Here is a 22,170-nt window from a genome sequence, read left to right as displayed (position 1 = left end):
GTATTTTTTGCCTATTTTCTCTTTCTTAACTTACTTATGAGTATTTCATCAAGTGGTGAACCTAATCTTATCACCCGCTATTCCAAAGCATAATTAAATCTTGCAGTAGTAATAAAATAAAAATAAATCAATAAAATCCCTACTAGTCTATAGTGAATTGAGTATCTATTAAATCTTTTGTTTAAGGTTAAAAATAGTATTCTAGGTATCTATGTGTCTATTATACCTAATGTCTATCTATTCTAAGTGTCTATGTAATTAACTAAGCCACAGAAAACAAACTGACACCTGACAATCAATGAGGAGAGGATGTGGGACTTAAGAAGATCCATTTTAGTGTAAGAATTCAAAGAGAAAAAAAGGCATTCACAGAGACAAAAAATATGAAGACAGACTTTGAAGATAAATTGCCTTTTTTGAGGATAAAAGTATCTGAATAAAGGCTCAGATGCTCTTTTGACATTTATTAATATGTAAAATGTAATACAAAAGAAGATCAAGTAATATAATTAATTTAGTTATCTCCTTGACTTAAAGAGGTTATATAAAGTAACGCCAAAACAGTAGAAACTACACTTTACATTCAACCTAAACTACACAGATAATAAGGTTCTTAGTCACCGTCTCATAGGAAATTATTCTAAAAGTCTTTGCTGTTGGTAACATGACATTTACCTTTTCAGTACTTCCTAAACATGAAGAGCAGTAAACGATCCTTGTTTCTCCAGCTCAACCTGAAAACCTTTTTAAAATGCAATCTCCTGTGCAATGAAAGAAATAATACATTAACAGAGAGAGGAGGTCGAATTGTAGTCCATAAATTTCATGCCAGTAGTAAGAGCCTTCTTGAATTTACTACAGGTAATACTACTCTTAACTCATATAACCACTTGTAAGGAATGCGGTTTTGGGTAACAATAATACAAATAGCCAAACCAGTCTTTGATATATAGGCATTCAAATTCTGTGCCTCATGCACACAGTTCAACAAGATTATACATAAACTAGGTTTTTGGAAATTGGGCATTTATTTAGTATTTTAAAGTAAAACTTTTGATATTTCTCAACTGTGTAGTTACTATCCATTAATCTATAAACCTCTAAATTATGATAAAGCTAAATAGTGAAGTTTTCCCCTTCTTGTAACAGTAAAATAACAATTTTCACATTGAAAGGAAACAAATATATTTCGCATAGAATATTTTAATAATTTCAGTTACCAACATACAAGCTGTTTTCTTATATTTTAGATGGGAAATGTCTACATAAAGAAGGAAAGAAAAAACCAAAAAAGTACAATAAAATTTATTTCTGGTTCTTAATGCAGAGATGCCTCCACTTTTTCCCAATTTTCAAGGACCTTGGGGTAAGAATGTTATTTTTTTTTAACATTACACAGTGATTTGTGTGTGGCCTTCACCACATCTGATATTCCGTTCGTAACTTGTCACCCTGCCCGCAAGGACTACTTTCTGTCCCCGGCCACCTCGTCGCATTTACACATCAATATGATGAGCAGCAAAATGGCGTTTATTGCATCGTTACATTGATTTATATATGTTCCCTTATCACCTCGTTAGCTTCGTCTACGCCCAAGCGCACTAGGCAGGGGAGGTCCTATCGCGTCACATCCCGTACTTTCGGTTGCTGCCTACTACATTTGTGAATCATAAATATTGCAAAACATTGTTTGTAGTTACTTAAGCTTTCATGACTGTCCAACCACAGTCATGATGATTTCCTTCTATGAATGTCTGCTGAAGTTGGCAAGTTGTAACTACTTTTTGATTTTTACAATCAGATACTATCTGCAGCAATATGCATCCCGATTTCGCTTCCAGTCAAAATCTTTGGCTTACCATACTAGCATATCTTGTTTACCAACAAAGGAGATATGAATTCAAAGCATTTAGTAGATGGAATATAAATCCAAAAACCAAATAAAAGGTCTTCCTTTTAGACACATGTAGAAAACCACACTATCCATATGCTTTCCCCGCATTTTATTTTGAAGAAAATGTAGAACTGGATATCTACAGTGATATCTCTCAACTTTCCTTGGTGTCTCTTCAGGTATCAGGCAGGAGACTAATACAAGAACATCATCTATTATTTTTTTTGAGCATCCACTGCACATCCACATTTCTGTACAGGTTAGTGCCTTTGTGACTCTGGTACTTATTTAGCAGACTAAGTAAATGCTTATTCTGAAGAACCATCTTCCTCTCAGATTATACTACAAAATCTGATATTGTCAGTTTTTTCTTCTGTAGAATCTTCACAGACATAGCATGCTTATCTACAGGTGTGAGAAAGTTCAATATTATTCTATAGCTAGCATTTTCACCAAATTATAGAAGAAAGTTTCTCAGCTTTCAAAGTCTATTTGAAAATAGATTTAAAACTAACTTGATGTTATTATTTCAGTAGAAAAATGAAAATCAAACCTTTTTTAACCATAAAAAATATCATTTAGATGTGGGTGAAAAGAAAAAAAAAAGCAAGACAGCAACAAAAACAAACAAACAAGCACCAAACAAATCTTTGCCTAGTAACAGAGGAAAGTTAGAAGAATTATTGTATATATTTCTTTAGTTTGAGAGAGAGAGAATGGTCAAAATCACATAAGGTCATGAGGGTCAAATCACATAAGAAAAAGTAAATCATCGTCTGACAACAGACAAATTGTAACCCTATCTCTGTAGAGAACGTTGTCCTTTAATCCTATTTTCTATTCTGACTTAATTAAGAAGACATATAAACTGTTTCCACAATGACAAAATGCCAACATTCGACATCACAATCACAACATGATCTAGTAGTCTGACAGAATCCACCCTTAGATTTGTAGAATCCTATATGATTACTTCATATTCTGATATTTCTACACAGAATTCCTTCCATTTTGAACACCTATCAGATCAGAAGACTGAGAAAAAAAAAAGAAATTAGATGCAAGTCTAACAGCTTTTTAAAATACTATGTATTCTGCTACTAGCTAGGTAAAATTTGCCACCTGTAATGCTATGGAAAACTGAAAGTATATAATATCAGATCTTCTGGACTAAAATTTTCAAAAGAATATCCTATGGTATTCTTGCCCCTGAGCTTGCTTCATAAAATAAAGAAAGCTTCAATTATCTTTTATGGACGATGTGTGAACTTGTACCATTTTCCATACCATACAACTTTCTAGCTTTCCTTTTAAATCTATAGTTTAAATAACAATTTATGTATAATGAAGGAGAGCAGCTTTAGATCTTGAAATGTTAGTTGTCCACTGAGAAATTGAAAAGTGTCAAAAAGACAATGGAAAAATTAAACCGGTGTTGCTAAATGAATGCTGTATTTAAGACACCTTCAATAGTTTTAAAGGCGTACACTCACACAGTCCATCCCCTCTCAAAACAAAGGCACTAAAGAAAAATATTTTGAGGGAGCAAGATGACTACCTTCAATATTTCTAAATAAAATCTTCTAGAAAAAGTTATTTCATAGCGAAGTTACTCAAAGTTGCATCAGAATCTGAAATTGAGTAAAATTCCGTAAGTGTAAAGTTTATGTATTTTTAATAAACTGATCATTAATATTTCAAACTTGCTTCATTATGAGACTGTATAACTACAGTTATCAGATATGATAAAAACCAAGTTTTGTTTAATTGATGATTTGCCAGTAATTGGACATTATCAGTCTGGTTTCCTTCACTTTATTATTTAACTTGCTACAGAAAAGAGAAGGCTGATACATAGGACTGAAATCAGTGCCCTAGCAAATGCCTTCCTCTTTTCATTAACTGTATGGAATTTTACTGCTAATGCTTTTTTTAATATCCACTTAGATGTTTAAACGTAGTCTAATGCAGATCACATGAATATAACTCCCCAAAATGGATGCAGCCCTGCCAAAGTCTAATTAATGTCACTCCCATTTGGGGATAATTGCACAGACTGCTTATAGGCTCAACAACAACTTGAGGGAAGAAGCTTGATTTTATTTGAAAGTTCTGACTTTATCTTCATCCACGTAAGCCTGGGGCTATTTCTAGAACAAGTTTATTCTTTTTTGGGTTGAATTGCATGCATTTCTACTGTAGAAATGTAAGAGCAAACATTGATTATGGTTGCTGTAGTGTTAAGTGTGACTAAGCAAAATGTTACCTGGAATTCTTGCTCTGTTGTGATTGATTACTGATTACTAATAATCATAAAACTAATTTGTACAGTTAGAATAAGTATTTTTGGAATGTGGGCATTAGCTTACCTCCTACTTCTGTTTGTTTACATTTTTTTTTTAAGCTTTTGCCATAATACCTAACACCATCAATCTATGATCTCATTTGGGTCTGCTAATAGCCTTTACTGCATGATATAAATAATGAAAGATTAACATTTTGGCTTAGCAAATATCTTTCCAATTGTTTGTAAGTTACATAATACACTGTACCCAGTTTTCCAATTTCTACTTCCAAGTCACTTTAATAGAATGAATAAATAATAGCAGTTCAAAGCCTGACTTTCAGTTTTAGCTACTGCTACATTTTCTAGCCCTCATTATCTATAATAGTGCTAGTGCTCAAATTTTCTTCTGAAGTTAGCAGCCTGAACAGAAAAGTCTGTGTCACTACTCATGGAGCCTGCTCTCATTGCATTTTAAGTGCTTTCTTGTATAATCAGAAAACTTAGATAATTCATATAAGAACCATTGAATCATAGAATGGCCTGGGTTGAAAAGGACCTCAAAGATCATTGAGTCTCAACCCCCTGCTAAGTGCAGGGTCACCAACCACTAGACCAGGCTGGAACCCTGTAGTAATTCAGCTACCAAAGTCTTTGAAGTCCACCCATCACTGCTGGGACTTAAGCAGTTTGTTTCACAGTCTGTTGATTGCTTATATTAATATAGCCAAGTCATTAGTTGCATTGTCTGTGTAAGGGGTTTCCATTTTAATCCATACTATATTTTCTGCATGAATGGTGTTGACTTTGAAAACTGACTATTCAGCTAGGGGTTGAGAGGAGGGTTATTCTTCTGAATGGGATAATAGAAAACCAACTGACTGGATTTAACCTACTGCAGACAGATTTATACATACCTATATTCACATTTTTCATGTCAACTTTCTTTTGAAGTTACTTTGACAGTGGAAGTAGAAAACCTGGTTGAGTTGAGCACTTTGATCCCAGATGTGGGGATTAAATGATCAAACCAGCAACTGTTCAATATATATTTCTTTAATTTATAATATTTCTAAAACAGCATTTGACAACATGAACAGTTAAGTTTCATTTGCCTTTTATAGCCTTCAGATCTTTTCAGAAATGTTTAGAGTGTATATCTGTAACTCTAAATTTCAGAGTTAATACAGTGGGAATGCAGATCTTATTTGTTAACTTACATGTTAAGTCTTATGAGTGTATTCTGATGGCCTAAATGTGAGCAACAGCAGTTGTGCATAATTATTTCCAAACTAAGCATTTCTGAAAGGTTTTTAAATACTTTCTGTTAGACTAATACTGTTCCAGTTCTAAACATTGCAAATACAGGGTGTAAAAACATTCCTATCTTCTTCTTTATATGGTATCTAAACTTCTCCAGCTAGCCCATAAGAAATATCTGTTAGTTATATAATTAAAGATGGGAATATAGTCACTGCAGCAGAGAAAAATCCTGGCAGTAGAGGCGAAGAGTGGAAATAGATCATCTCTCAGAGAACTTACAAAAAAAGGAGGAGTGAGACAGTGGGAATCTGATAATCAACTCCAAATTTTCCAATAATTAGAGACTCTATCATATTTTAAACAGTCCTCAGTCTGCACTGTAAACTTTCTGTATAATTAACAGCTAATGTTCTGAGTCGAGGACAAAGAACTGGGTGAAAGTGATGTAAAAAAAAAAATAAATAAAAAGATTAAACTTTTTTACACACTGTTTGTTGTTGTTGTTTTGCTTCTGTTTGTTTGCTTTCTCCTAAAGGGAAAGAGTGACCTTGTAAATACTTTTGGAATCCCTTACATACCGAAGTAGAAAGAAGGATCCCAAGGCATAGAACAAAATTTTTATAATGTTCAGCTTTTAAATACCTATCCAATCTGTAGAAGATTATGTCAATTAATAGAAAACACATACCAGAGGCCACTAGAATCCAGGATGCGGAATATGGTCTTCTCTTTCTTCTTTTTTTTTTTTTTAATCCTGTTTCTTATGTTGTATGCATGAATGGAAATCAATGGCTGAAATGGAGATGACTAGAAACTTAATGAAGACTTGTTCCCTATTTAACTGCTGCAAATGATATAGTCTGTTACTATGTAGATGCCAATATTAATAGTTGATAGAGCTGATATTAAAAGTTTCTGTTTCAACTGTTTGTTTTTGTTAATTGAACAACAAGGCAAACAGTACAAAGATTTTGATCTACAGATGTTTCTCTTCTGGCTCTCTGAAAATGCCAGAAATTTACTCTGTACAGATAACACACACTAATATTTACTAAGGTGTTGCACTGAGAAGTACCTTTCAGCTGTTTCTATCGCAGCTATTGCAGCCAATATATTATAATTAGCTTCGGACCTCATCTGCCAGTAAAAGTCTTAAAGATGTCAAAAAGGAAGCATCTTTCTTTAGCCATCAAAGATTTAAGAATGTTAACAGCTTCTGTGGTGTTCCAATGGAGGCATCACAGAAGTGATGGAATTATGCAGAAACAGCCCAATATTGATCTTGAATGACTCCATGTAGTCAGCCATGTCATAAAAGATTAAGTTTAATAAAACTAAGGATTGCAATTTAAAGAATAAAATAATAAAATGAGGACTTAGACTATATAGTTTATTCAAAGAATTGAAAGAAGTGCTGCCTGTAAACCTGTATTGCTGACTTTTCAATAAAAATTAGGGAGCTCTTTGTTAAAATGGTCTAATTTTCATGAACAAAATCTTCTTCTGTCCTTCTTATCCACATCAAATTTGTTATTCATTTACCTTTGCTCTAGTTTCCACCTCTCAAAACCTTTCCAGGGATTTTCACACTCATTTTTCTGCTTTCTGCAAAGATAACTAATGCCTGGGAATCCTGAAAGTCAGAGAGAGATGAACAAGGGGAACCAGCCACTTCTCCACTTCATATCATTTTTTTTTTTTTTTAGGAGAGAAAATATGGGAAAGTAGGCAAAGGCAATAGGACCTGGGAATCCTCTTCCTGCTCTGCCTTCATTCATTGGGTCTAAAGAAGTTTGACTGTCTTAGGGCATGTCTACAAAAAAGATGCAGACAAACTCAAGATCATCTACCCCAAACTTCATTTTCAGGTTGCAAATGAGCTATTTGTAGATAGGAAACACATTGATGTGGCTATTAAAAATTGTATTTTCTAGACCAATCAGTAGCTCTGCTCTGACTAGCTTGGTACACATACAAATTTCATAAGTTCGTGCACCTATTCATCTTGCATAAAGCTCTGGTTTCTCCCAGTTACCCTAGAAGAAATTCTCATAACCTCATAACCAACTGGTTCTTCAACCAATTTTGAGCATGGATGCCTAAGAACTGCATTTGAGATGCTATAATAAAATAAAACTTTATTTTTTTTCTCCAGGAACTAGTATTAAATACATATATATGTATACGTAAAGCAAATCAGACTTTTCAAAATTCACACTGATCTCATTATTTTTTATGTCAGTGAAATTTTGTTTGTTGGCTTATTTAATTGGGATTACTTGTACTTGATATTACAATAAGTAAAATTGAAAGCCGGTCTGTTATTAAAAGAACCTTATGTGTAAACTATTTTTTTCTACAATTAACCTATTCCTTAAGAAAACATAGCTTCTGCAGACCCAAACCGACATGATTTAAAGAGAATTAAAAGACAGCAAATGTTGCTTATCCATGGGTATAATTTATAGAGTCATTTTCCAAACTGTTGGTGCAAGCTTGAACTTGCCTGTGAAGGAGTAAGTAGACTAATTTGTTATCTCTTTCTTTACAGGACTTAGCATTATCCTGTTCACTAAACAGGGTAATTACAACACCATTCTTAGCAATATGCATATGCCGTAGGTGTATTTTGAAAAATGATTTGATGTTAGTATTTTAAATAAATATTAATGATCTTCAGTTAATAGAAAATCTTTTTCTTATAAATCTAGCTAGCCCTTTTCAACATGTGTATCAAGAGGGCTCCCTTGCACCTGTAATATTTTAAGGCCAGAAGAAATTGCAGAACTCACTTGTTTTTGCTTAAAATATCTAGCTATTAAGGATAATAATTTAAAGGTAGAAAATGAGCATTAATTGAGCATTTGTTTTATTCATGTAGATATAAAAGAAGACCAAAAATTTCACTGTAGTGCTTGTATGTGGTGTGCCTGGTGCCTGGTGCCTGTTATCAGGGAGGTGGTTACTAGGTGACTTTTAAGACCCCTTCTAATGTAAGCCATTCTATGAGTCTATGATTCTATGATTGTTTGATTCTATGTATTTCCTAAAGGGTCTCTGGCAAGTTCCCTCCTGCTGTATAACAAACAAAATATCCTCTTGTAGTATACAGCACCATATTTCAGCTGCAGGCATCTTCCCAGTGTCCTTCAACATATAAAGAACTGCAGCAATTATGTGCTTGAGGGGGAAAACCTGAGAAATTCCTGTGAAAATTTCGTCACCAAAATAAGTGGAACCCTGGGGTGAATTTTCATTGTCTGATGAAATCTGTGGGTTTGTGCAGAATGTGGAACTATCTATCCAGAGATTATTTATTTCTAGAGTTTTAATACGATTACCCTTGAAGAGCAAACTTTGTGCCTGTTGGATAGGGCTAAACTGCATCAAAGGGCTAGTTAATGCACCTATCTCCAGATATATTATCTTGACATTGCTTTAATTTTCTTGATAGTGTAGCTTGTTATTTTACTATTATTATTACGATTTCTGTGGTATCATTGAAATTTTTCTAGTATTTTTAGGTGGATTTTTCTGTTTTATTTAGTCCCCATTGCCTTTTGTCCTGTCACAGGACACCACTGAGATGGATTTGTCTCCATCATCTTTGCAGCACCCTCCCTCATGATATTTAAACACACAATATACACCAACCCCTCTAGTTCTTAGTCATCTTTGTAGTTCTTCTTTGGACCCGTGTCATTATGACCATATCTCCCTTTTTCTGGGCAGCCAAATATTGGACCCCTCAATCCAGATGAATCTAAACAGTGCTGAGTAGAGGGTACGGATCACCTCTTTCAGACTGACGGCAATGTTCTTCACAACCCAGCTCAGGAAGCTGTTGGAGGTTTTATATATATATATATATGTTTTTTTTCCAGGGGACAGACTGATTGACTGATGGCTTGTTAGCAATTTGGTGTCAAGCAGGACCCCAGGTCTTCTATTGCTTCCAGCATGTCCAGCAGCTCAAAGCTTCTTTCCATCCAGTTCATCCCCACTCTTTACCAGTACATGGAGTTACCTTTCCAGGGCAAGACTTGGCATTTCTCTTTGTTGGACTTCATTGGATTCCTGTTGGCACAATTATTCAGCCTGGTGATGCTCTTCTAAATGACAACACACCCATCTATCCTGTTGATTGGGCTATCAGCCACTACGTGAAGTTTTATTTTGTCTGTGAGCTTGCTAGATGTGTACTCTATCCTGTAATCCAGGTCATTAATGAAGATGTTAAACAGTGTTTTACCCAATTCTGGCACCTGGGGTGCATTACCAATGACTAGCGTCCAACTGGAGTTCAAGCTGCTGATAGTAATCCTCTGAGCCTAGCAGTTTGGACAGTTTTCAATCCACCTCAGTGTCCATTCATCTAATGCATATTTTTTCCAGTTTGTGAGGATTTTATTGGACCAAGTATCAAAACCCTTGCTCAAGCCAAGAATAACAACATCCAGTGTTCTCAATATATCTCTGGCTTGATGAAGCTAATTTTCTTCAGAGAAGCACACAAGGTGCTATGGTGAATGAAAGTGTTGATAAAACACCAGTGCTTGAGGTGTTGCTGAGCAGTGCTTGCAGAGCATCACAGCTTTCTGCTTCTTACTCTGTCCCTTACAAGTGCTCAAGAGGCTGGGGAGAAAACACAGTTGGGACAGGTGACCCAAAATGACCAAAGAAGTGTTCTAGAACATATGACATCATGCTCAGAAATAAAACCTTGGGAGAGGTGGAAAGCATTTTCACAGTAGCTGTTGCTCAGGAACTGGCTGAGTATTAGCCTGCTGATGGCATTCAGTGGCTTTTGCATCACTTCTTGGTTTGGTTGGTCCTCCTTATTTTTTTTCTTTGAACCACGAATTTTCTCACTATGGTCATTAGAATTCTCTTTTCCAAATCCCATCCTACTGAGGAGGATGGGAAGAAGTGAGAAAATTCTCCATGGTGCTTAACTGCCTACTGGGCTTAATTCATCACAGTCGTTCATCCACTCAGCAAGTCATTTTGTTGTAGAAAGACATTAGTTTGATTATGTATGATTTCCTCTTTATCAGTGCTGACTAGTCCCAATTACTGTCTTGCTCTTGATATGCTTGGAAACTTTCTCCAGGTTATTCGCTTCATAGAGAGTCAAGTGGGACTGATCCTGGATCCTCTTTCTTAACTTTTAGCTTTGTCAGTAGCTGCTGATTTCTAATCAATATTAAATTAAAAAAAAAAAAAAAAGAAAAGAAAAAGGAAAAGAAAAAGAAAAAAAGAAAAAACTTAAGTGTGATTTCAGCAATAAATTGACTCTAGCTGCTGCTCTGTCCACCCTTATTATTTTGAGAATATGCTGTTTTAATAGTGAATCAGTACTGGCTAGAAGGTTGTTCACAAATCACACTTTCCTTAGTTTCTTTGCATATCTTAAGTTTGGAATATTGCTTGATTTTTCTTGCTAAGTGTTAAAGTTAAGAGGATGAGAAAAAAAAGGAAAAAGAAGAAAGAATGTTTTTTTTTTTTCATTGTTTTGATTGATTGGTTTAATTTTTTTTTATCTCCTAAGCAGGTGGGAACTGTTTCCTGTATACAGCAGAAAATTATTCTGTAATATGCGATGTCTTGACATATGATAACAGATTTCTGTCAGAAAAGAATTGAGTCAGATAATGGGACTCATCTGAAAAACTCCTGTCCTTGGACCAAAGATCATGGCATTGAGTGAATTTATCATATCCCCTATCATGCACCAGCTTCTGGTAAAATTGAACGATACAATGGATTGTTAAAAACTATGCTGAAAGCAGTGGGTGGTGGAACATTTAAGCATTGGGAGAAGCATTTGGCAGAAGCTACCTGGTTGGTCAACACTAGAGGATTGATCAATCGAGATGGTCCTACCCAATCCAGCTCCCTACACACTGTAGAGGGAGATAAGGTCCCTGTAGTACAGGTAAAGAGCATGTTGGGAAAAGCGGTTTGGGTCTTTCCAGCTTCTGGGAAGGGCAAACCTCTCCATGGCACTGTTTTTGCTCAGGGACCTGGGTCCCTTTGGTGGGTGATGCAGAAAAATAGGGATGTTCAGTGTGTACCACAAGGGAATTTGATGCTGGGGGAGCACAGTCAGTAATTCCATGTATATAGATGCATATAGATATGTGTGTGGGTAATGCATGTTAATTACAGTTTGTTTGTATCTGTATATTAAACATGATGTAGTGATGTGGAATAAGGGGTGGAATATCATGGTTTTATGATTTTTTTGTTATCAGTATTCCACTTCATAACATCATGTTAAGCACTGGGAGTTGAAGAGCTAATGCTCCAGTTCCGTGGACTGCTGATTTCTGGGTACCTGGTTCTCAGAAGAGAAGAACTACATACCCCAGAGGACTTTGCGTTCAGAGGAAAAGATAAAACTCCCCCAAGTCATGAGACGCTCTCTTTTTCACTGCCTGGGAGTGCGTGTTCTCTTGCTGTTCTGCCTTCAATTCGTAGAGTAAGGCAGTTGGTTTTGGACTGTCTCTCTCTTAATTTATTTATTATCATAATGTGTTATCATAGTACAATCATATTGTATTATATTGTGTTATCTTGCATTCCGATATCACAGTTAGTAAATTAACGTTCCTCCTCAGATCGTTGCTGCTGTTCTGTTTTTAGATCCATCTGCCATCTCCCTACCCTTCCCTCTCTTCCCCTTTCCCCTTTCCCAGGGCATGGGTCCGTGGGTCCCCTGCCCCATTAGTCACAGAACCGGGCCAAACCAGCCCATAAACCATCAACACTCCCCCCTCCCTTCCCTTTTTTGGGCTGGTGGGTCTGTGGGCCTGCTGTCCCCCTGTCATGGACACAGATAAATCTAGAGATAATTCCGTGATAGCTTCTGACCAGTTTTAACTACATATGAAGGGGACAGCTAGAAGTGAGAAGTGGTGAGCATGTGATACTTAGAATCCAGGACTGTAAAGACTTGCAAGTGAGAGTGGAGGATGCAATTAGTGTAATCAGGTTTGAGAGATTATGACTTTGAGTATTCCCATGGCACTAAGAATCACAGAAAGATAAGCCTGGAAGAATTTTAATTAACTCACTTATCCCAATAATGCACAAAATATAAGATACAGTCATGTTTATCTTAATGTTTTTGTCTTACATATTTTAAAAGACCTTTACTGATATATGTTTCACAGAAATAAACAAACAGTCAGCAGACCTAGTCAGAGTGGAATACTGTAGTTTGCCTCATATATAGGCCTTATTAGCAAGAATTGTAGGAATGTTGTAGTGACTGCAATTTAGCTCCTTGACTAAAAACACTATAGAAATGTCTTTTAAACATATAAAGAACAACAAGAAATTCAGCTCATGTAAATCAATATTCTTCCACTGACTTCAATAGAACTAAGTCAGTTTACAGCAGCTGAGAGTCTAGCTCCAAATTTCGTGGTTCAAATTCACTATAAACCAATGAGGAGAAGTTTAAGAAGGCAAACAACCCACAAAATTAAACCGATCTGCAAATATGAAGTACTTCTTACCATAAATTGTCAGTAGATACTGGTTTCTATCACATTCAGTCAAGAATCTCATTTAGCAGTGAAGGAGCTGAAGTTACAGTCAATTGTAGTTTGTACATTTTACCTTTTAACATCTCCTGTACAAATGGCTGAAAATAGTTTTTCTAATGGAAAGCCTGCAAAATCCCCATAACAACAGCAGTAAAAAGAGATTCAACTGCAATAAAACAGCATAAAGCAAATTTACTAGAATAATATGTGGGCAATCCATCATCACAACTGTAACATTTTAAATAACAGGATGTCTGCTCCCTGGGCACACTGCAATTAGAATGAGTTTGCAATAAATGTGTTCATTAAGTTGAATCACTAGGTTGTAAAAAGAGTCATCAGACAGATGAGTTCATTGTAGTTAGTTCTGTTTGTTTCTTCCTTTCTCTTCTTTTTTTCTCCCTATATTTAAAGGGAAGAGAATTTTCATTTATAGACACCCACTTTATATGCTAAGTCATGGTAATTCCATTGTTTTTTCCTACTCAGGTTTTACATGGGAATCTTCATTTCTCCTATTAAAGTTCAGATTTCTTATTCAGTGGACTAGATTATATAAACAGCATAAGAGTTAACGGTAAGTATCTCTCATTAGTTGTTTTATGCTAGCTGCATTTTTGCCAGACATGAGTGATGTTTTCTGCAAGCTGTATGATTGAATTTCATTACTCTGAGAATGAAAAAATATCACAGACATTTAAAATCTGTTTAGAGGATCTGATTAATCTAACAAGGAAGCAAATGAGATATCCTTTCTTTCTCTCTTCCTCACTCTTCCTCTGCTTTATCTGCTCACTCACTATTGGATTTTATTATGGTAATTTATCTAGATGTAGCAGAGCTGAAGGGGAATATGGAGGAAGTGCCTCTTTGTGTAGTTAATAGTTACACTATGGTATGAATAGTTGTTTTGGGTTACAGAAAGAGTAATGAAACTGATACAGCTTGTAGTAAATGAACTCATTTGACCTGATTCTATTCTTACTGATAAATGATGGAAATAGGGAATAGCTCTGAGCACACATACAAAACTAGTAAATGTTTGCTGAAAATCAGGAGCAGATGCTATCTAAAAAATAAGCCATAAAATGAAGTGGCTTTTTTTCCCACACTTGCAAAGGAATCCAGTCATTTGTTACAAGCCTGTGGAAGCTGTAATTCTTTAACATTAATTGTTTTGGAGGTCCAACAACCATTAACAATGAAACAGCCATTTAACAAGAAATATGAAGTACAACGTTTCTAAAAGAATACTGCTGGAAATTAATTTTCTACATCATAAGTTTTAAAAGTGACTGATACCATACTCATTTTTGGATATCTAAATTGACACACATTTAGAGATAAATTGCACTTTCCCAATAGTTTGATCAAATGTATCTGGATACCTTCATTTCACTATCTAAGACAGACCTGAGTGAGTGTGTTCACAAATGTTCTTCTATGTTCTAATTTTCACTGTCAGGAAAATAAAAAGATAAAAGGGACAAAAAAGCAGTACAATGAGATTAGTGCACTTTGAGAAAATTTTAAATGGAGTTGCTGTTTGGAAGTCACAAATTTATACGTTACAGGAAAGGAAAAAAGAAAGATTTTTCTCAGGAGATGCTAGTACATTAAATTTCAGTTTAACCTGAACGTTCACCAGGCTGTTACTTTTCTGTCACTGTCAGTAACCCAGAAAAGCTTGTTGGTCAGCATAAAATCAGTGTACAGCCAGCATACAGCCTATGATCTTGAGTAGATGACAAAATGCTGGGAGATGAGTTAATGTGGATATGAATACATCTAAGGATTTATTCTCCTGTGAGGACAAGCTGAGAGATCTGGGGCTGTTCAGCCTGGAGAAGAGAAGGCTCTGAGGTGACCTGTTAGCAGCCTTTCAGTATCTAAAGGGGAGCTACAGGAAAGAAGGGGACAGGCTCTTTAGCAGGGTCTGTGGTGATAGAACAAGGGGAAATGGTTTCCAGCTCAATGAGGGTAGATTTAGGTTAGATATAAGGAAAAAATCTTTTACAGTGATGGTAGTGAGTCACTGAAACAGGTTGCCCAGAAATGTGGTTGATGCCCTGACCCTAGACACTTTCAAGTCGAGGCTGGATGAGGCCCTAGGCAACCTGATTTAGCTCTGGATGCCCCTGTTTATTGCAGGAGAGTTGGACTAGATGGCCTTCAGAGGCCCCCTTCTAAGGATACTATGATTCTACGATAAGGAAAGCAGGCTTTGAAATTGTATCTGTACCTTTTACCATGTTTTAGAATCATAGAATAAACTGGTTTGGGTTGGAAAGGATCTTTAAAGATCATCTAGTTCTAACCCTCATGCCATGGGCAGGAACACCTTCCACTAGATCAGGCTGCCCAGGGCCCTATCCAACTGCCCATGAATGCTTCCAGGGATGAGGCATCCACAGCTTCTCTGGGCAGACTGTTCCACTCTCATAAAAAAAAATAATAATAAAAATTCTTTCTAATATCTAATCTAAACCTACTTTCTTTAAGTTTACAGCTGTTATCCCTTGTCATATCACTCCCTAATAGACATTCCCTCCCCACTTTTCCTGCAGGCCCCCTTTAAGTACTGGTAGATTGCTGTAAGGTCTCCCCAGAGCCTTCTTGTTTGTAGGCTAAATAACTCAAAACTACCTAAATAACTTTCAGCTTCTCTTTATAGGAGTGTTGTACCAGATCTCTGATCATTTTAGTAGCTGATTTCAGTTGAGATAATTTTCTTCCTAGTAGCTAGTATGGTGCTGTGCTACGGATTTAGGATGACAATAATGTTGATAATACACCAGTGTTATAGTTCTTGCTGAGCAGTGCTTACACAAAGTCAAGGATTTCTCAGCATCTTGTGCTGGAGGAAACAGAATGAGGACAGTTGACCCAAACTCGCCAAAGAGATATCCCATACCATATGGTGTTACGCTCATGAATAAGACTGGGGGGGAGTTCTGAGGGGCGGGAATACCACTGCTCTGGGACTGGCTGGGCATTGGTCAGCAGGCGATTATCATTTTTATTGTGCATCACTTGTTCTGTATATTTTCTTATTATTTTTTTCCTTCCTTTTCTGTCCTATTAAACTGCCTATATCTCAAACCATGAGTTTTGCCATTTGCCACTTCTCTTGCCCATCCTGCTGGGGATTGGAGAGTGAGTGAACTACTATGTAGTGCTTATCAGCCTGTCTGGTTAAACTGCAAGAGTGGCCCTCCCCTAAACAGCTCCAGCAGACCCACCTTTTTCTTGTTCTGTCTTGTGTGTCTTGTCTCCAGACCTGGATGCAATACTCCAGGTGGGACCTCACGAGGGCAGAATCACCTCCCTTGCCCTGCTGGCCACCCTTACTTTGATGTAAACCAGGATAAAATTGGCCTTTAGGGCATCAAAGAACAGCTAGAAATCACAGCTGAGCATACTGCAGGCAGTTTATATAATTTCAAGCAGTTTAGTCATTCTTCATCATACTGTTGAGACATGGCTATCCTTGCACTATGCTTAACAGGATTTTCTCTCAGCATCCAAGATGGATATAAGCCTCTGCTTACAGTATTCAGTACATATTTTTACAAGTCTTTGTGTTTAATGATTTCTGATTACTCTAGGCTGATTTATTTCCCAGCACTTTGGTTCTTTTAATCATTACTCTAAATAATCAATCCTTTTCTACACTGTTAAAAAAAACCACATGGTGTTTGGGATTCCACTTTAGGGACAAATTTCTTTAAAGGGAGAATTTGGTCTACCTAACTTATGGGAAAACAGTTCCTTCACTGGATAGATATGTTTAACTAGATGTTGGACAATGCAGAATGGAATACAAAGTCCACAGTCAGGTTACAGAATCCTATTATTTCTGAGTGCTAAAACCTAGCATCTTTGAGTAACATCCAAATCAAACAGTGCACTGGACATATTAAAATAACAACAGCTCTCTGAAATATTAAATCCTGTCCCTTGATATATGATGAGTTTTAGTGAAGAATATCTAGCCATTTATGATTTATATGTGAGAACCTTTCACTGAAAACATGTAACATGCCTCTTCTTTTACTTTCTTTCTCTCACAGAATTAAATAAGAATTAGGATAAAGTTGTGAGAAATTTTGCTTTCTCTTTTGACTGCTAGGCTTAATCACAGCTTCTGCTGTGCTAAAGCAGGCACAACCTCTAATTGCTGGTGTTTATGAGAGAGCATTGCTCTCCTGTTGTGGAAGTTATCTCGATATGCAGAAAGAAACCTACTGTTTCTCGACTCTAGTACTCTAGTTAATCAACACCTGTTCAGCAAAGCTGATTTCTGAATTTTGATCTCCGCTTCAAGAACTGTTTCCCTATATAAGACAGTATATTCTACATTAGCTATAGAAGCCATTAATGTAAAAACTTTTCAGCTTGTAACATACACCTACCCCAAACTCTCAGCCTTATCCTCAATGAGAGCAATGAAGTGGAACTTTACTTTAAAATACTATATTATTTGCTGAACTATAAATAGAACATTACAAATTAATAAATAAATAGACTGATAGATCACCAGATGTGGTATAGAGAGCAGGTAGCTAAAATGTATATATCAATACATACATACGCATATGTGTGTGTATGTGTGTATATATATTCAGAGAGAGAATGGGTTTTTTTAAACTGGTGATAGCTGAATATTGAAATAGAAGTAGATGCACCTCTCTGATGATAAAGGCTGAGAGAGTATGGACTGTTCAGCATGGATGAGAGGACTCTCATGGGGGATCTTATCAATGTGTATAAATACCTGAAGCAAAGGTAAAAGAAGATAGAGACAGGTTCTTTTCAGTGATGCTCAGTACTGGGACAAGAGACTATGAGTAAAAACATGGTTTCTAAACATCACAAAGCACTTCTTTACCATGTGAGTGCCTGAGCACTGGCACAGGTTGCTCAGAGATGTTGTGAAGTCTCCCTCCTTGGAGATCTTCAGAAACCACTAGGACATGGTCCTGGACAAGCTGCTGTAGGTTTCCCTTCTTGAGCAGGAGTTTGGACCAGATGATGTCAAAAGATCCCTTCCAACCTCAAATATTCTGTGATTCTCTGATTCCGTGAAAACCCTGGCCAAGCAATACAATGGGAATAAAATTTTTGTGCTTGTCAGAAGCCAAACTGATGTCTTTTGGTCATCTTTCATTGATACGCCTAGTAAAAGTTATCAATAACTAGAAGAAAATTAAATTACTCCAAGCAGTCCCTTGTCTCCTATTATGAAGGTCTCAGTGCTGACTCCTCATTCATTTCGTGGCCATGACTTGTCCCTGTCTATCTCCTCCAGTTCTTTCCAGCCCGAGAAAATCCTGATCACAGGCCCCACATCACCCAGTAGGATATAAACCCAGTACATTTGATAAGAGTGTCCTCCTCAGCTGAAGTATGCTGGGCATACACTGTGCAGTGAGCAGGAATGCTTCATGTGAAGACAGCATCTATTTGCAGACCCTATGAAGATCAGTGGTGCCCCTTTTGGATTCCTTGTTTGTTTCTTAAATAATCTTTATGTGTCTATGGCTTAAAAGGCTATGAATCAACTGGCAAATGGAAAATTTATTCACCCAATGGGGTGAAATTTTGAAACAACATTTCAAAAGGAGTTATAAAATCTGTGAAGAGAAAAATAAAAAAACCTGTCCTCCTATGGAATTGTAAATGATTTCCTTAGAAGCCTCTCTGGTACATAACTTTACAGTAATAGATAATTAGATAGCATTTCCAGTTTCTTTTCAATATCTTTTTATTCACCAAAATCTTCACCTGCTTACCTTGTCCTCTCCTCACTTGCAAGGAGCAATGCTGTAGCTGTATTCAAATTGTACATAGGCTGACATGATTTCCAGAACTGTGCTGTGCTGTTGATAGGCACTCTAGAAAGAAAGATAATCACAATCATATTACAGTTCTTCTGTCAATACGGAAACTTAAAGGTTTTCTGTTTACCATGTTAACACTATTTTTTTCATAAAACTGAGTGAAATTCTGTATAATTCAAGACTAACTATTAGTTAAAATTTGTCAGGGGACTTGAAGGTATTAGATAAGTGACTGACATACTTACTGTTAAGCATAGCTGACTAGAGTGTTACATATCTTAGGAAACCAGATGAAAAATCTGTCCATGTGAAATTGACCTTAACTGGTTAGAAGAAGAAATATTGGAGAATGCTGAGGTACTCAACAAGTTCTTTGCCTCAGTCTCCATTGGCAATCAGGTTTCCCACATCTCTCACATCCCTGAACAATTAAGGGGTATTAGAAGAGCCAAATCTCTCCCACTATAAGAGAACAGCAAGTCCAAAACCGACTCATGAGATGGAATACGTACAAGTCTATGGGGATGGACAACATTAAGACCAAGTGTCAGGTCCTGCATTTTGGCCACAACAACCCAAGGCAGTGCTACAAGCTTGGAGCAGAGTGACTAGAAGACTGTGTGGAAGTAACAAGCCTGGGGTTCTAGTCAATGCTCATCTGAATATGAACCAGCAGAGTGCCCAGGTAGCCAAGAAGGCCAACAGCATCCTGACTTTGACAAGAAATAGTGTTGCCAGCAGCAGCAGGGAGGTGATCGTCCCTCTGTACACAGCTCTGGTGAGCCTGCACCTTAAGTACTGTGTTCAGTTTTGGGCTCCTCACTGCAAGAAAGACATCAGGAGACTGGTAGGAAGGGTCCCTTGGGATTCGGTCCTGGAGGGTAAAGGCATCCAGGAAAGCTGGTTGCTCCTCAAGAAGGAAGTCCTGAGGGTGCAGGAACAGGCTGTCCCCCTGAACCGCAAGATGAACCGGCGGGGAAGGAGACCGGTGTGGATGAACAGGGAGCTTTTCCTGAGGCTCCAGAAGGAAAAGAGAATCTACCTCCTGTGGAAGAAGGGACAGGCAACTCAGAAAGAGTACAAAGAGGTTATTAGGATGTGCAGGGAGAAAATTAGAAAGGCAAAGGCCCAGCTCAAACTAAGCTTGGCTGCTGGGATTAAAGGGAACAAGAAAGTCTTCTACAAATATATTAACAGTAAGAGGAGGACCAAGGAGAATCTCCATTCTTTATCGGATGCGGCTGGGAATGTGGCCACTGAGGACAATGAAAAGGCTGAGGTTCTCAATGCCTTTTTTACGTCTGTCTTTAAAAGCCAGACCAGGTGTCCTCAGAGCACTCTACTCCCTGACCTGGAAGTCTCGGATGGGGAGCGAAACAACCCCCCCATGATTCAGGAGGAAACGGTCAGAGACCTACTAGTCCACCTGGACTGCCACAAGTCGATGGGGCCGGATGAGATCCACCCGAGAGTACTGAGGGAGCTGGCGGAGGAGATAGCCAAGCCGCTTTCCATCATCTACCGGCGTTCCTGGTCAACTGGAGAGGTCCCAGAAGACTGAGACTTGCCAGTGTGACTCCCATCTACAAGAAGGGTCATAAGGAGGATCCGGGGAACTACAGGCCTGTCAGCCTGACCTCGGTGCCAGGGAAGGTGAGGGAGCAGATTGTCCTGACGGAGATCATGCGGCATTTGCAGGACAACCAGGGGATCAGGCCCAGCCAGCATGGGTTTGTGAAGGGCAGGTCCTGCTTGACCAACCTGATCTCCTTCTATGATCGAGTGACCCACCTGGTGGATGAGGGAAAGGCTGTTGATGTGGTCTACCTAGACTTCAGCAAAGCCTTTGACACTGTCTCCCACAGTATTCTCCTGGAGAAACTGACAGCCCGTGGCTTGGACTGGTACACTCTTTGCTGGGTAAGAAGCTGGCTGGAGGGCCGGGCCCAGAGAGTGGTGGTGAATGGAGTTAAATCCAGCTGGCCACTGGTCACGAGTGGTGTTCCCCAGGGGTCGGTGCTGGGGCCTGTCCTTTTCAATATCCTTATTGATGACCTGGGTGAGTGCATTGAGAGCACCCTCAGTAAGTTTGCAGACGACACCAAGCTGGCAGGAAGTGTCGGTCTGCCTGGGGGTAGAGAGGCCCTACAGAGAAATCTGGACAGGCTGGATCTCTGGGCTGAAGCCAATGGGATGAGGTTCAAAAAGACCAAGTGCCGGGTCGTGCACTTTGTCCGCAACAACCCCAGGCAACGTTACAGGCTTGGAGCAGAGTGGCTGGATGGTTGTGTGGAGGAAATGGACCTGGGGGTATTAGTCTTTGCTCAGCTGAGCATGAGCCAGCAGTGTGCCCAGGTGGCCAAGAAGGCCAATGGCATCCTGGCTTGTATCAGAAATAGTGTTGCCAGTAGGAGTAGGGAAGTAATTGTCCCTCTGTACTCAGCCCTGGTGAGGCCCCACCTCTAGTACTGTGTCCAGTTTTGGGCCCCTCACTGCAAGAAAGACATTGAGGCCCTGGAGCGTGTTCAGAGGAGGGCGACAAAGCTGGAGAGGAGTCTGGAGCACAGGCCTTATGAGGAGCGGCTGAGGAAGCTGGGACTGTTCAGTTTGGAGAAGAGGAGGCTCAGGGGAGACCTTATTGCTCTCTACAACTACCTGAAAGGAGGTTGTGGTGGGGAGGTTCAAGTTAGGAAAAATTTATTCTCTGAAAGAGTGGTCAGGTGCTGGAAAGGGCTTCCCAGGGAGGTACTTGAGTTACCTTTCCTGAAGGTGTTCAAGATATGTTTAGATGTTGTACTAAGGCACGTGGTTTAGTGGGGAAGTATTGATGGTAGGTAGACAGTTGGACTAGATGATCTTGGAAGTCTCTCCCAACCTTGGTGATTCCATGGTTCTATGATTCTATGACATGCATCCCAGGGTCCTGAAGGAACTGTCTGATGTGGTTTCCAAGCCATACTCCATCATATTTGAAAAGTCATTACTATCAGGAGACGTCTCTGGTGACTGGAAAAAAAGAAACATCATATCCATTTTCAAGAAAGGGAGAAATGAAGACCTGGGAGACTACAGGCCAGTGAGCCTCATGTCTGTGCCTGGGTTGGTCATGGAGCAGGTCTTCCTAGACACTATGTTAAGGCACATGTGAGATGAGGAGGTGATCCAAGACTGCCAGTATGACCTCACCAAGAGCAGACCAAACTGATGTCCTTCTACAATGGAGTGATGGAGAAAGACTTGGGGGTTGTGGTGGATGAAAAGCTTGATGCAAGAAAACAGTGTGCACTTGCAGTCCGGAAAGCTAACTGTATCTTGGCCTGCATTAAAAAA

Source organism: Numida meleagris, chromosome 1 (assembly GCF_002078875.1).
Source record: "Numida meleagris isolate 19003 breed g44 Domestic line chromosome 1, NumMel1.0, whole genome shotgun sequence".
Taxonomy (NCBI): Eukaryota; Metazoa; Chordata; class Aves; order Galliformes; family Numididae; genus Numida; species Numida meleagris.
This window is presented reverse-complemented; position numbering follows the sequence as displayed.